Source organism: Brienomyrus brachyistius, chromosome 8 (assembly GCF_023856365.1).
Source record: "Brienomyrus brachyistius isolate T26 chromosome 8, BBRACH_0.4, whole genome shotgun sequence".
NCBI lineage: Eukaryota > Metazoa > Chordata > Actinopteri > Osteoglossiformes > Mormyridae > Brienomyrus > Brienomyrus brachyistius.
The window spans coordinates 18,237,058-18,251,972 of NC_064540.1; the positions used below are offsets into that span (position 1 = coordinate 18,237,058).

Sequence of the window (14,915 nt, forward strand, 5' to 3'; positions counted from 1 at the left end):
CCAGGCCTGGAACAGGGGCACCCTGCACAGGATCGTACCCTATCCCAGGCCAATCAAAACTACCATGTCCATACAGAATACAACAACTTAAGAAGGAGCCCCCAGCTCCCACACCCCCACCCAGTGGCAGGCAGAGACAGCAAGTCGGCATTTCACGGAGCCAAAACCCCCCACTAACAATAACGACACGCCACCAAGCATCAGTCCACTGAGAGAAAGAGCCAAAGGGGGAGGGGCTCCCGGGTTGGTACAGCCCTTCCCCCGTTGGATTCTGGGAAGGTACAGAGACACTTTAATCCCATGATAAGCCATGAAAAAACACGTGCGCACATGCACACTCACTGCAGTAAATGTGGCGCTTCTCTCTCTCAGATGATATGCATCTACTGTAGATACACGGCCAGCAATACAATCCGAGAAAGACAGCAAAACATATACAGTAAGGACTCCATACATTCAATTTAACAATAATAATAATATAAATCAATCCAGATACGATGCGATTTTATTCAGTTCTAACTGCATGCAATGTAACATACTTCAGTGTCAGTGTTTTGCTTTGCACTGCACAATCATCAGAGAGTCCAGGTAACTGAAGTTAATCATAAAATCTTAGCGCTAAAAAGTATTATGGTAATACGCGGAAATAGTGAGCCGACAGAAGTATTCGTGACGACTTTATTGGTTTTTGCTGCTAAAGCCAGACTGGGGGCTCTGAATCGATGCTGCCAGATCGTGGAGACTTGGAGCCAATCCGTGATTCAGAATGGCTTCTCGTTACACGCGTAGTGGCAGGCCTCCAAGGCAAGCAAGGAGACAGACCCCTATTAGTCACGTTCAGAAGTAGGACAGCCAGCAGAGCAACGACAGGAACCTCATATGCATTAACAGCATTTAATCCTCCGTGCCTCTGTGCAGTTGCCAACTGCAAGGGCTCCAGCGGAATTCTGGGTAACAATCACAGGCCGACCAATGAACACTGAGCCCCCCCCCCCCCCCCCCCCTCCCCCAAGCACCTTGGGATTCCTGGTCAAGGTGGACATTTAAGCTGTTATTTTGGTTATTATTATTTTTTTAACCATAAAACAAAACAGTTGAACATACCAATGTCTAGGAAGCTCCTGCACTGAAGGATAAATGGGAACCACAAGGGAAATTATGCGCCTGCCGTCAGCTAATTTGAGAACATTTCAGAAACGTTTGAGAAAAAAAAAACAGTCACTGGAGAGGCGACGCAGACAAAGGGAGCTTCTCAGTGTTTGTTTGGATGACAGACCCAGAAGATTCTCTCCATCTAGCTATTGGTGTCACATTACAAAATCAGATTCTCTCTGGTCATTTTGAATCTCACAGATAATATATTACAGGTCACGAGGAAAGAGACGCAAGAACAGAATGTTAAAGCCACATTGGTCATTATTACAATAAAGACAGACGCTCTTCCAAAGGCTGCGTATTTCTGTGCCTGTCTGACTTGAGGGTCCATCTTCTATAACCATAAGCACGCAGCAGAGACACCGCGGATGCAAAGCAGGCCATTGCAGGACTGTCCACCCTCCACACAAAAAGCCCAACACATCGGTTTACCTAACTGCTTGGCACACTGACTCTGTGGGTGGCACAGTTGCCTATATCCTGAATCTCTGCCCTGTGTTGCTTACCTCATGCAGTTCAGTGGCATACAGACTGGCTATCTGCTGTCTCTAAATCATCCTGAGTGTGTGATGGACCGGCTCCCCATGTCTGCTGCATTCTTGGCACAAGTTCCAGGCTTCCCCAGAGACCCTGTACTAAGCAGACGGTTAGAAGATCATCTAACGGCACATTTTCAGACTGTACGCAGAAACCGGATCTAAAATCCATGCAGACGTAAGAAAACGCAAACTCAGGGGCAGGAATCAAACCCATAACCCTACCGCTGCGAGGAACCTGTGCTACTCATCGAACCTTCATGCCGCTTCTGCTTACAGAAGCACAAATTAAAGAGAAATGATTTTGATGAGGTAGGAGAGGCTCCCATTAGTCACGCTATAGATGTTTTCTGCAGTTGCTAGCATTGTGCATGAGGGTATTGGGTGATTTAGCTGTGGATCAGGCCCAAGTGGATCCCGGACTGGGACCACAGAACCACCCGTGGTGGGTCCAGGCAGCCCAGGACCAGCCTCTCCCGGCACCTAATGCTGCTCATGCACTAAGAGCTCTGCCCATGCCTGTGGAAAGGGAGGAGCCCAGCATCCGACTCTCGATGGTGTGTTAGTGAATTGGCGCCTATCCATGGTGTGGGAGCTACCCCATCGTTTGGGACCCCATCTCGCCTGCGGTTCTGTCAACAGCTGGCGTCTAGGAGAGGGGGAGAGGAGTCGTGAAATGCAGCCGTGTTTAGTACCCGCCTCGCTGCTAAAGACCCGAACATCCCTATCAGGCTGTAAACACGAGGGGCTGATACCGGCAAACCCCATGGGTCACTTTCAGGATCTCTTTAATCCCCTAAGAAGCTCCACACTCAGAGAGAAGGCTAAAATAATTAAATCAATCCACTAAACCTAATTAACTGCGTGCAGGGAATCTAATCTGCATTATCTGTATCTTATTAGCATGACATGTTGTGTGCAGTCAGTTACCGATATAAAATATGACAACTACACAAGTATTTAAACGATCCGATCTACATAAACAGGCAATATTTGATGTATGTGGTGTAAAAGGGTTATGGGTTCAATTTCCACTCCCGAGTTTTTAGCTGAACTCATGTCTGCCCTTAATGTGTGAGCCCACACCCAGTCACCTGTCATTCAGGGTGTCCTCGGGCCTGTGCCCTGTGTCGACAAACAGCCTATTAAAAGAGGACTGGACAAAAAAATATATTTTGTCTCCTGTTAACCCCGAGCAGTATTTTCCCTTATAAGGCTAAGCTAAGGAATTCCTCCTGCTCTGTCTTCTGTCTTTTTCTGCTTGCACAGCGGACTGTGTTTTCATACTTTCTGTATATATATATGTGACACACTCTGCAGCCAACTATTTTGGTGCATTATAAAGATACACTGAATTGAACAAAACTGGGCAAAAGTGAGATAATCCATTGTTTGCCCGCAAAACAACAATACACAGTTTAGGGGTATAAAAGTGTCCCTGTTTGAGCAAAATCTCAAATGGAGGGAAAACCAGCATGCAGAGCAGGGCTTCGGGACAAGGTTTGGTAGCTGAGGCCTGAATGTTTACTGTGTGTGTGCAGGTTTAACGGTAAGACTGCACAGCTTATCTGATGGTCTGATTATGCACAAGAAGCTGCATCAGTTAAGGTGCCTCTAGATGCAAAAGTTCAGCTATAGACTGCTGTGATGCGTGTGGGTCATAGTGAATGGGAATATGACAGACAAGGAACACCACCATCAGGAACACGCCCATCAGACACACGGCATCAGGAACACGCCCATCAGGAACACACCCATCAGACACACGGCATCAGGAACACTCCCATCAGGAACACGTCCATCAGGAACACGCCCATCAGGAACACGCCATCAGGAACACGCCCATCAGGAACACACCCATCAGGAACACGTCCATCAGGAACACGCCCATCAGACACACGCCCATCAGGAACACGTCCATCAGGAACACGCCCATCAGACACACGCCATCAGGAACACGCCCATCAGGAACACGCCATCAGGAACATGCCATCAGGAACACGCCCATCAGGAACACGCCATCAGGAACACGCCCATCAGGAACACGCCATCAGGAACACGCCCATCAGACACACGGCATCAGGAACACACCCATCAGGAACACATCCATCTGGAACACGCCCATCAGACACACGGCATCAGGAACACACCCATCAGGAACACGTCCATCAGGAACACGTCCATCAGGAACACGCCCATCAGACACACGCCATCAGGAACACGCCCATCAGGGACACGCCATCAGGAACACGCCCATCAGACACATGCCATCAGGAACACGCCCATCAGGAACACGCCATCAGGAACACGCCCATCAGGAACACATCCATCTGGAACACGCCCATCAGGAACACGCCCATCAGACACACGGCATCAGGAACACGCCCATCAGGAACACGTCCACCAAGAACACGCCCATCAGACACACTACATCAGGAACATGCCATCAGGAACACGCCCATCAGGAACATGCCATCAGGAACACGCCCATCAGGAACATGCCATCAGGAACACGCCCATCAGGAACACACCCATCAGGAACACATCCATTAGGAACACGCCCATCAGGAACACGCCCATCAGACACACACCATCAGACACACGCCCATCAGGAACACGCCTATCAGGAATACGCCATCAGGAACACACCCATCAGGAACACATCCATTAGGAATACGCCCATCAGCAACACGCCCATCAGACACACACCATCAGGAACATGCCATCAGGAACACGCCCATCAGGAACACGCCATCAGGAACACGCCCATCAGGAACACGCCATCAGGAACACGCCCATCAGACACACGGCATCAGGAACACACCCATCAGGAACACATCCATCTGGAACACGCCCATCAGACACACGGCATCAGGAACACACCCATCAGGAACACGTCCATCAGGAACACGTCCATCAGGAACACGCCCATCAGACACACGCCATCAGGAACACGCCCATCAGGGACACGCCATCAGGAACACGCCCATCAGACACATGCCATCAGGAACACGCCCATCAGGAACACGCCATCAGGAACACGCCCATCAGGAACACATCCATCTGGAACACGCCCATCAGGAACACGCCCATCAGACACACGGCATCAGGAACACGCCCATCAGGAACACGTCCACCAAGAACACGCCCATCAGACACACTACATCAGGAACATGCCATCAGGAACACGCCCATCAGGAACATGCCATCAGGAACACGCCCATCAGGAACATGCCATCAGGAACACGCCCATCAGGAACACACCCATCAGGAACACATCCATTAGGAACACGCCCATCAGGAACACGCCCATCAGACACACACCATCAGACACACGCCCATCAGGAACACGCCTATCAGGAATACGCCATCAGGAACACGCCCATCAGGAACACGCCCATCAGGAACATGCCATCAGGAACACACCCATCAGGAACACATCCATTAGGAATACGCCCATCAGCAACACGCCCATCAGACATACACCATCAGGAACATGCCCATCAGGAACACGCCATCAGGAACACACCCATCAGGAACACGTCCACCAGGAACACGCCCATCAGGAACACGTCCATCAGGAACACGCCCATCAGACACACGCCATCAGGAACATGCCCATCAGGAACACGCCATCAGGAACACACCCATCAGGAACACATCCACCAGGAACACGCCCATCAGGAACATGCCATCAGGAACACGCCCATCAGGAACATGATATCAGCAACACACCCATGTCTCTATAGACCTCGGTTTGTGCACTGGAACACATGCTGGAACAGAAAAGGACCTTCCCCAAAGTTTTCCCACAAAGGTGGAAGCATAGAATTGTCCAAATGTCTTGGTATGCTGAAACAGTAAGGGTTCCCTTCGCTGGATCTAAGGAGCCAAGCCCAACCCCTGAAAAACAACCCCATACTATTATCCCTCCTCCACCAAACTTTACAGTTGGCAGAATGCAGTGAGGCAAGTAACATTCTCCTGGCATTCGGAGACTCCTCAGACTCGTCCATCAGACCTGGAGCGGACTCCACCAGCCTAGTAAAAGTCGCTAGATACTCTGAGTACATCACCAAAGAGCCTTCGTTCTTAATCGTCACAGATCAGTACACAAGGCTCTGTTACAAATGCCTGTGAACATATGCAAATTACAGCCAAGAGCTGCTGACAACATAATTAAAAGCCGGAGACGTCAGATGTAGCGACAGACCAATAATTCCTCAGTAAGAGGAGACTCCACCAGCATAAACAAATTGAGCTGCTTGCCCCCCCAAGCACAGTAATCATGCCTGGGGGGGTCCGGAGGGCAGCTCACATGAATCTGAGGCAGTGGGATTTCTTCATCTAACACATCGGATTTGCACACGACTCCATTGACCCTCATGTGACTCATTAATTTACTGCTATTGGCACTGCTTGTCCTATAGTACCCCCCCCCCCCCAACCCCCATTGTCACCAGCAGCCACATCCTGTCAGCGTTCGAGTCAGAGCACGAGCAGAGAGTCTAAAATCTCGGTCCAATAACGGGTCTCTGCTCACATAAATCCTTCTTTAGGCGGCTTGTTTGCCAGAATCTCATTTCAAAGCTCGGTTCCACACACGCTGATTCAGCTTCTGCCGTTAATCCAAAGCAAATGACAGTTATTACCTTGATACCTATTTTTTCATCAGCAAACCAGGTCACATGCTTCATGGTGGGAGATTCCAGATTACAGGTCCAGAACCTTAAAGACTATTTAGTCCGCCTGTCCGGATTTGAAAAAGATGATCCTAGATGGTTTGGTTCAACTGCAGAGCAAAGTTAAAATCACATCATGTTTCCAAAGCATCAGTTAAATACAAAGTTATGTTTAAAGGAAACGGAGGAATTTTGTGTCGATGCAGCCTGTTTTGATCCACCTTTACTGGGGTTAATTTATTCTGTTTCATTAGCTGGTACACTGCAGCAAAATGCAAAATGTATTTTTAATGCCTAATAGGCATTAAAAACCTTCCGACTTGGCTAAATCATTTGCGGAATTGCAGGTATCATGGCACCCAGGCTGGGCCCCTGAAATGACCGGCCACTAGGGGGGTGTTGCACCAAGAAGGATTCATGATTGTCCAATAGGAATGCTCCGTACCCAAACTATCATTGGATGATCATGACTTCTAGCGTAAGCTAACCCAGCTAACTGAGAAATCCTGCTTCAAGGAACACCTCAGATCAGCCAAATCAGTCCACAGACCGTAGGACCTTCTGAAAACATTGCCTGGTCAATGTGTAGGGAGATAAATTCCCCACTGTCACTAATAGCGTTTATATGACCTCAGACCCTCAGCCGCTGTGACTTATGCTCACCCGACTGTCTGTGGGGGGTGGGGCACAATAACCCCCCACCCGCAGTCCTCCAGCTATCAAGCTGCCCCATGAGATCTGTAGCTGGATCTGCCCACCGGGATATATCTGAGCACGGTGGTCTTCCATAGACTCAGCAAAATGCTTCTTCTGTGCAAAAGGTTTAGCAAAAAACAAACCTGGGACTTTATTGTGAAGGACGATTTAAAACAGACCGGTCTGGCTCCCCCTGTGTGTCCCTCTTGTTCACAGATCTTTCATGGCATTCAGGACCAACGTCTCACAGAGGCATCAAAGGATTATGGAGTAGAAAATGCTGGCAGAGAATATCCCCTGATTGGGACTCAATACAAAATCAAACTCACTGAGTTCTAACTAAAAAATTGCACTAAGGTATAGGAGCCATTTCTCCTGCTTCCCACACAAAGTTTTCCTTGTTCCTTGGTCCTTCCCCTGGAGGTTTTTTTGTCTGTTCCTTCCTGCCTATTGCACTGCTGGCCCCCCGCTCGCCATCAGAGAGCATCATGACCGAGATACTGACCGTAACATGGTGGTGGGGGTTCTCTCTTTAATGCTTCAGCCATTTCTGCCCCAATCAGAGCCATCGCTGTTACACCCCAGAGACAGTCTGGGAATCATGCGGTGACCCTGATATACAAATTGTTCTTTAGACAGAACAGCAACGGAAAACTAAAGACTAGAAGGCTAAGAGAACTGGCCTCCCCTTTATCTAAAGCAGTGTTTCCCAATCCGGTCCTTGGGGACACCTAGACAGTCCATGATTTTGCTCCCTCCCAGCTCCTAGGAGGAAGCAAAAACATGGACTGCCTGGTAAAGAACTTGGTGGCAGCAAAAACATGGATTGTCTGGGTGTCCCCGAAGATTGGGTTGGGAAACACTGATGTAAAGGATAAGTCCATGAAGCAGTCTTTGGCTGCATGCTTTCCTTGCAATTTCTGGAATAAATAAATCTACTGTTGGCCGTGACGTCCGTAACCTTTAACGCAGCGACCTGGTCAGCGTGCGGAATTATATACCTCAGCATTGGCATTTCGGTCTAAGCATGCCATTTCATTCCTTTCATCTTCCATAACTGCTTACCCAATAGCATACCTGGATGGGACGCCAGCGTATCACAAGGCGGGAGCACATCTGGATGGGACACCAGTGTATCACAAGGCGGGAGCACATCTGGATGGGACACCAGTGTATCACAAGGCGGGAGCACATCTGGATGGGACACCAGCGTATCACAAGGCGGGAGCACATCTGGATGGGACACCAGCGTATCACAAGGCGGGAGCACATCTGGATGGGACACCAGCGTATCACAAGGCGGGAGCACATCTGGATGGGACACCAGCGTATCACAAGGCGGGAGCACATCTGGATGGGACACCAGCGTATCACAAGGCGGGAGCACATCTGGATGGGACACCAGCCATTCACAAGGCGGGAGCACATCTGGATGGGACACCAGCATATCACAAGGCGGGAGCACATCTGGATGGGACATCAGCGTATCACAAGGCGGGAGCACATCTGGATGGGACACCAGCCATTCACAAGGCGGGAACACACCTGGATGGGACGCGAGCCCAAGAAAGGAGCACAACCTGTATCCGTCACTCCCCTCCATTTTTCACTTATCTAGTACAAGGCTGGGGAGAGTTTGGAGCCTATCCCAGGATGTACAGGTCAGGGGACACCTAAGATGGGACGTCAGTCCATCACAGTGTGGACACACATACTTACAAAGCAGTTGTCTCCCGAGGAAATCCACAAAATAATGCAAATTCCACACACCGAGCCAAGGGGAGTGGCCACTTTGTGTAAATGTCAAAGAATGTGTAATTCTGTCAGGCTGTGATGTTGTTACATGGTGTCATAAAGCACCAGGGCAAGCATGCTGGGAATATATACAGCACCAGTCAAACAAGATAACAACCCTAAGCACACCTCGAAGTTATGTAGTAAGTATTATCTTGTGAAAAAGGACACAAAATAGAGTGCTGTGACAGATGATCTGGTCCCCACAATCCCCCGACCTAGACCATTAAGACGGTGTTTGAAATGGGCAAAGATCAGTACTCTTGTTTTTCTGTGTTGGTACATAAGAAATATTCCTGGTATTCTGAAGATAAAGACAAAGAGGTGTTTACTGCATACCTGTGAGTACCAGCCCACTTAAAGCACCGTCTGTACAGCTGGTGCAGGATGAGTTGGATCAAAGAGTAAAAGTGAGGTAGCCAACTAGTGCCCCGAACTTATGGAAACACCTTCAGGACTGTTGGAGAAGCTACATCTGGAAGCCGGTTGAAAGAATAGCAAGAGTCTGCAATGCTGTCATCAAAGCAAAAGGGGGCTGTTTTGAAGAGTGTAAAATTTGAGAAAATCCTGAGATGTTGACTACTTCTCTTGCAATATTGAATATGGACTGCTTCACCGCCTGAAGGCCTGTTACTATTAGGCGAAGAAACAGCAAAAACAGAGACAGACACAGTAAAAGCAGGAGTGTATAAAATTAAACCGAAATGAGGTTGATTCAGTGAATTCAGCATGACTGCAAATTGTGATTAAAAGTCACCCTCCCTCGACTGGGAGATGATGTCATCCACCATGCATCCTCCATTATAGCAGAGAAGCAGTGAGTCCATCCAAATGAGGGGAACATTAGGGGCAGGAAGCAGCCCCCCCCCCCCCACAGCTGACCTCACTGACACAAAGTCCATTGGGAGTCAGTCATTCTGATGAATCTGCAGCCCACAGCAACCCTCTGAAACGCTGAGATTCATGACTGAAGGGGAGATTTCAGCACCACAAACCCCCTCAATCCGTCACTCCTAGACTTATAAATATATTAAATGGGCATTGAAACATCTGCCACGTCTGCTTCACTGCTCACTGATATCTAGAAATGTCTCACAAATTATTCATCGGCCAAAAGGGGAAGAGAAGAATTCATTTGATTCAAAATCAATGGCAAATGCTCCCCCTGCCTCGGAAGGGCTGTCATGCAACATGAGCCCCCAACTCAACTCAACTTTCTACCAGCTGTGAAGGTGATGGCTGGGTTTCCGTGCATCACGTCTGTGGGGCCACAAGATGGGCGGGAGAAGCAGGAGGAAGTTTAAACCAATGAGCATAGGGAAGGGCGGGGCTTCACTGAAGGAGGGGGTTCTGTGGAAGAGCCGTCATGTTGCTCTTCATGAAGTATGAACAGCTCCACTCGTCATGCCAGAACACAAAGAGGCCCCCACCCAGCACCCACCCCCAACCACCAGGCAATTCGCATGGCTGGGGTCACCAGGACAACAGCGGCCAAACAAAGAATTTCTCAGCATTTTGACATTATTTTTCTGCTGACATTTTTGGCTCTGAGCTCTGACCGTACTTCCCAGGATAGACCCTGGGCCCCTACTCTGACCATACTTCCCAGGATAGACCCTGGGCCCCTACTCTGATCGTACTTCCCAGGATAGACCCTGGGCCCCTACTCTGATCGTACTTCCCAGGATAGACCCTGGGCCCCTACTCTGATCGTACTTCCCAGGATAGACCCTGGGCCCCTACTCTGATCGTACTTCCCAGGATAGACCCTGGGCCCCTACTCTGATCGTACTTCCCAGGATAGACCCTGGGCCCCTACTCTGACCATACTTCCCAGGATAGACTCTGGGCCCCTACTCTGATCGTACTTCCCAGGATAGACCCTGGGCCCCTACTCTGACCGTACTTCCAGGATAGACCCTGGGCCCCTACTCTGACCGTACTTCCCAGGATAGACCCTGGGCCCCTACTCTACCGTACTTCCCAGGATAGACCCTGGGCCCCTACTCTACCATTCTTCCCAGGATAGACTCTGGGCCCCTACTCTACCGTACTTCCCAGGATAGACCCTGGGCCCCTACTCTGACTGTACTCCCCAGGATAGACCCTGGGCCCCTACTCTGACCGTACTTCCCAGGATAGACCCTGGGCCCCTACTCTGACCGTACTTCCAGGATAGACCCTGGGCCCCTACTCTGATTGTACTTCCAGGACAGGCTCTGGGCCCCTATGGCTACACATGTTTGATGGGTTATTGCTTTACTACAAGCTGAAGCTTCTTAGTTAAGGCTGCACATTGAGTCAAAAGGCTAATGGACTAGATCAGTGCTCTGCACCCCCTGCAGGGCAGTAGAGGAGTTGCAGGGGGCTCATAGAAAGGTTAAATGTTTTGCAATGAGAAAAGAAATTCAAGGGCCCTTATCCCCAGTTCGAGTGAAAGGACACCCACACACACACACACACCCCATCCCCCCAATGCAATCATTAAAGCTACCCACAGTCACCAGCTCCCAGGTACTTATGTGATGGTCAGGGCTCCATAGCTCTGGTCAGGCTGCCCCCCCAGGGGCTCCCTAGTTTAGGGAAAAGATTTCTTTTAACAGCCTAAAAGTCCTGCAGAAATGTCTGTTGGAAACGTCTGAAGTTACGATGTCCACATTTCTCCAGTTCATGATGCTGTTTTCGCATCTACCAGGAAGGCATATAGGTGCATGTGAGACAGGATGGAGATGAAGTTTATTCCGAGTGCGGCCTCTGCTCCCTCGGAGGGCTCGCCCCCCCCCCATTCCCTAACAAAAGCAGCCTCAGTAATTATCCTCACCAGAAGCCTTAGCAAAGGTGAGCTGTCCCCTAACTTCACCCCCCCTAACCAGAACGTCCACCTCCTGACTCTCCACAGACGCGCTGTTAGAGAAACACGTGGGCTGAGACTGGGGGAGCCCTGGAAACCGCTGGGCACGGTGCTCCCATTCATGCCCAGAGGCGGAACACCACGGAGGATTCGCCTGGTCGGGCACCGACACCTTCGCTTCAGGCAGCCTGAACAAAGGACCCATCTGTAGGCACCACTCATCAGCAGACTCAGAGAATTCTGTCATGACAGCAGTGCAGGTGGCGCCCTGGCACGGTGGCGGGTACAGGCAGCCGGGGGTCCAGTCAGAGCCCCCCATGCTTCCGCCTGCTCTTCTCTGCCCTGAATCGGACCTTTGTGCCGACGGAACCCGTCGTCGATTTGTGGCATTTTAGAGACAGCATGCGACACAGCTGGTGCGCATTTGACGGACTGCTTATTGTGTCCCTGAAACCTAAAGAATAACGTCATTATGTCAAACCCTAACCCCAAGCCCCCGTTCTGCAGAATTCAGCTAACCCCAGCTCCCCAAGTCATTCATCAATCTTAGATTAGCCTAACTAATCACAACCACAGGATTTTTAATTCCCAAATTAAACAATGCATCTTTTTATACAGATACACTGTACGCTGAATCCATAAAACACTTATTCTCCATGAGAGACACAGACATACATGTAAATATAGGGATTTGGGGTTAGAGGTCGTGCTTAAAGGGTTGATGGTGAGAAGACAACCCTTCCAGACACAGGATATCAAACCTATCACCTTCTGGATGGAAACTAAACTGAGAAACATTTATCTGGCTGAGATGAGCAGAGTGTATAATGTAAACAGTGTCTTGCAGTTTCGTGTTTAAGTGTCTTACACACAGCACCCAAAGTTATTCCAGCGACCGCCATCCATCATCCCTTCCGGAATGTTCCGTACTGACAAATGTCTCCCCCAAGGTGAGACCTTGCCTAAGAAGCCTAGCCTGGTAATGAATTAACTTCTCAGCCGGAGCGTGTCTCTGTATTCAATGCTGAATGCCCCTTCTGCTATTGTGTCTCCATCGCCTATTTCTGAGCTCCCCGAGGCACCCTTGGCTTGTCCCGGATCATCCTATTCCTCTTCCCCCTCCTCTCCATCTCTGCCCCAGCTCTGGCAGATTTATATACCTGCCCACTGTGACGGCCCTTCAACATGGGGGTTGTAAGTTAGATAACGGTGTTCATTCCCTCCTGCCACGACAGGAAGCTAGCAAACAATTTTATAGCAGGGGTGGTACCAGGAAAGAAAGATCTGCTAGGCAGCCACTGTGGCCCGGGGGGCAGCACTGTTTCCTTACACTTCCGGGAGGGACGTTCAGACCGCTACCCTGGTTCCCTGAATCGCCTGCATTTTCCCTGGGTGCTCTGGTTTCCTCCTGCACTGACGCCGCCGCTTGGAGTCTCCACATTACCTGTCGCACTTGTGCCCTGTGATGGACTGGCATCCCACGCAAAGTACTCCCTTCCTTAGTGCTGCCCAATGCAGACCCCAGTAACCCTGACTGAGGATAACTGGATGGATGTGCATCATGAAAAATCGGTCCGGAACCAGCAACAAACTCACTCCCAGAATCAAAGTCCCAGTGTCATTCTGTAAACGTGCACGAAGGAGGCTGTTATAAATGCAGTAGTCCGTCCGTATCCACAGTTTCAGTTATTCACGGTTTACCACGATCTGAAAAAAAATCTGTAAACTGTGAGCCTGTTTTCATTGTTCCCTATTGCTCTGACATCCCTTGATACATGATATTTTTTCATTGTCTTTTGAGGGACAGAGTACAGTACAGTACTGTACAGCACTATTTATGTATTTAATGTTGGTAATGTCTTACTGCGCGTAATTTATCAAGTACCATATGTAAATTCATGAAAATCACTTTATATATGGAGTCTGCAGATGGTTAGCTGCTATCTGCGCTTCCCCTGATCCCTGGTAGGTCTTGGAATGTGTCACCCTCAGATATGGGGGACTACTGCACAAACATTCTTTAAGCTTGCTATGTCCACTTGCTGTTTATTTACAGTCCTGTCCATTTTCCATAAGCAATTTCTCCAATAGAACAGTGTTCCCCACCCCAGTCCTTGGGGACTCACAGCGGTACACGTTTCTGCTCCTTGCCAGACAGTCCACATTTTTTGTATGAGCTGGGAGGGAGCAAAAAACTGTGTGCTGTGAGTCCCCATGGACTGGGTTGGGAAACACTGCAATAGAGAAGCATGGTGACGCCGGCAGCAGAATGCAGTGGACCTCCTGCTTGGGCCGCCAGTCCATATATTATCCACCTCTTATCCTAATCAGGTTTGGGGGGTGGGATTGGAGACTGTCCCCCGAAGCACAGGGCGCAAAGCTAGAATACAGAGATAGGAAGGAATATATTTGCACTGCTGGTGTAAAACAGAGTAATGAAAGTAAACTTACACAAGCATGTGAACAGAGCGGAACTCAGAAGAAGTGCCACGGCCACAAAGACAGACACTGAGCTAACTGAGCTGCCCTATTTACTTAGAGAAACTGTAACAAAATAGCGCATTACACAAGAGTTAGTGCTGCTAGTGCAGAAACTAATTAAAAGGAGCCTTAAGGAACTGCCTGCCTACTGCACTGAGATTCCAGTAAACTTCACAAATCACTTCACAGCTGTCATTAAACACTCCTGGAAAGTTAACACCATCACACTCCTGCCTTAAACAAACACCGCTGTCCACCAGTGTAAGATAAATGCTCTCTCATCCTCACACTAAATATCTTCTGGCTGCTGGTAGATGCCCTATGTTACTCGGCCTACTGTTACCGGACTTCTCAGTGTCCGCTGTGCTCTCGGGGATTTTGTATGGCCTCTGGTCCTCTTCCAACCCAATTCATCCCTTAGCATTGACCAACCCAGCACCATCCCAAGACAAAACACCTGTTACATCTTCCCACTTTTTCATGAATAAGGAACATTTCCCGAATCATAAACTAAACAAGGTACCACGTTACAGTAAGACTCCCTTTTGCCACTTTTAAATGGTAGTAACTCATTAATAAAAATTGTGTTATAACTTGTTTAAAATTGTCTATTAATATTTTACAAAGTGTTATAACCTAATTAATAACCAGATTATAAACCCTTCATAAACTCTTTATATGGGTAGCCTTATTGTAAAGTGGCACCCAAAACAATTACTG

General features: G+C 49.1%; 1 protein-coding gene across 1 annotated transcript in view; it reads right to left on the reverse strand.

The window, feature by feature from the left end:
• celsr2 (cadherin, EGF LAG seven-pass G-type receptor 2) overlaps positions 1–14,915 on the reverse strand; it is a 77,240-nt gene that overhangs the window by 58,235 nt on the left and 4,090 nt on the right.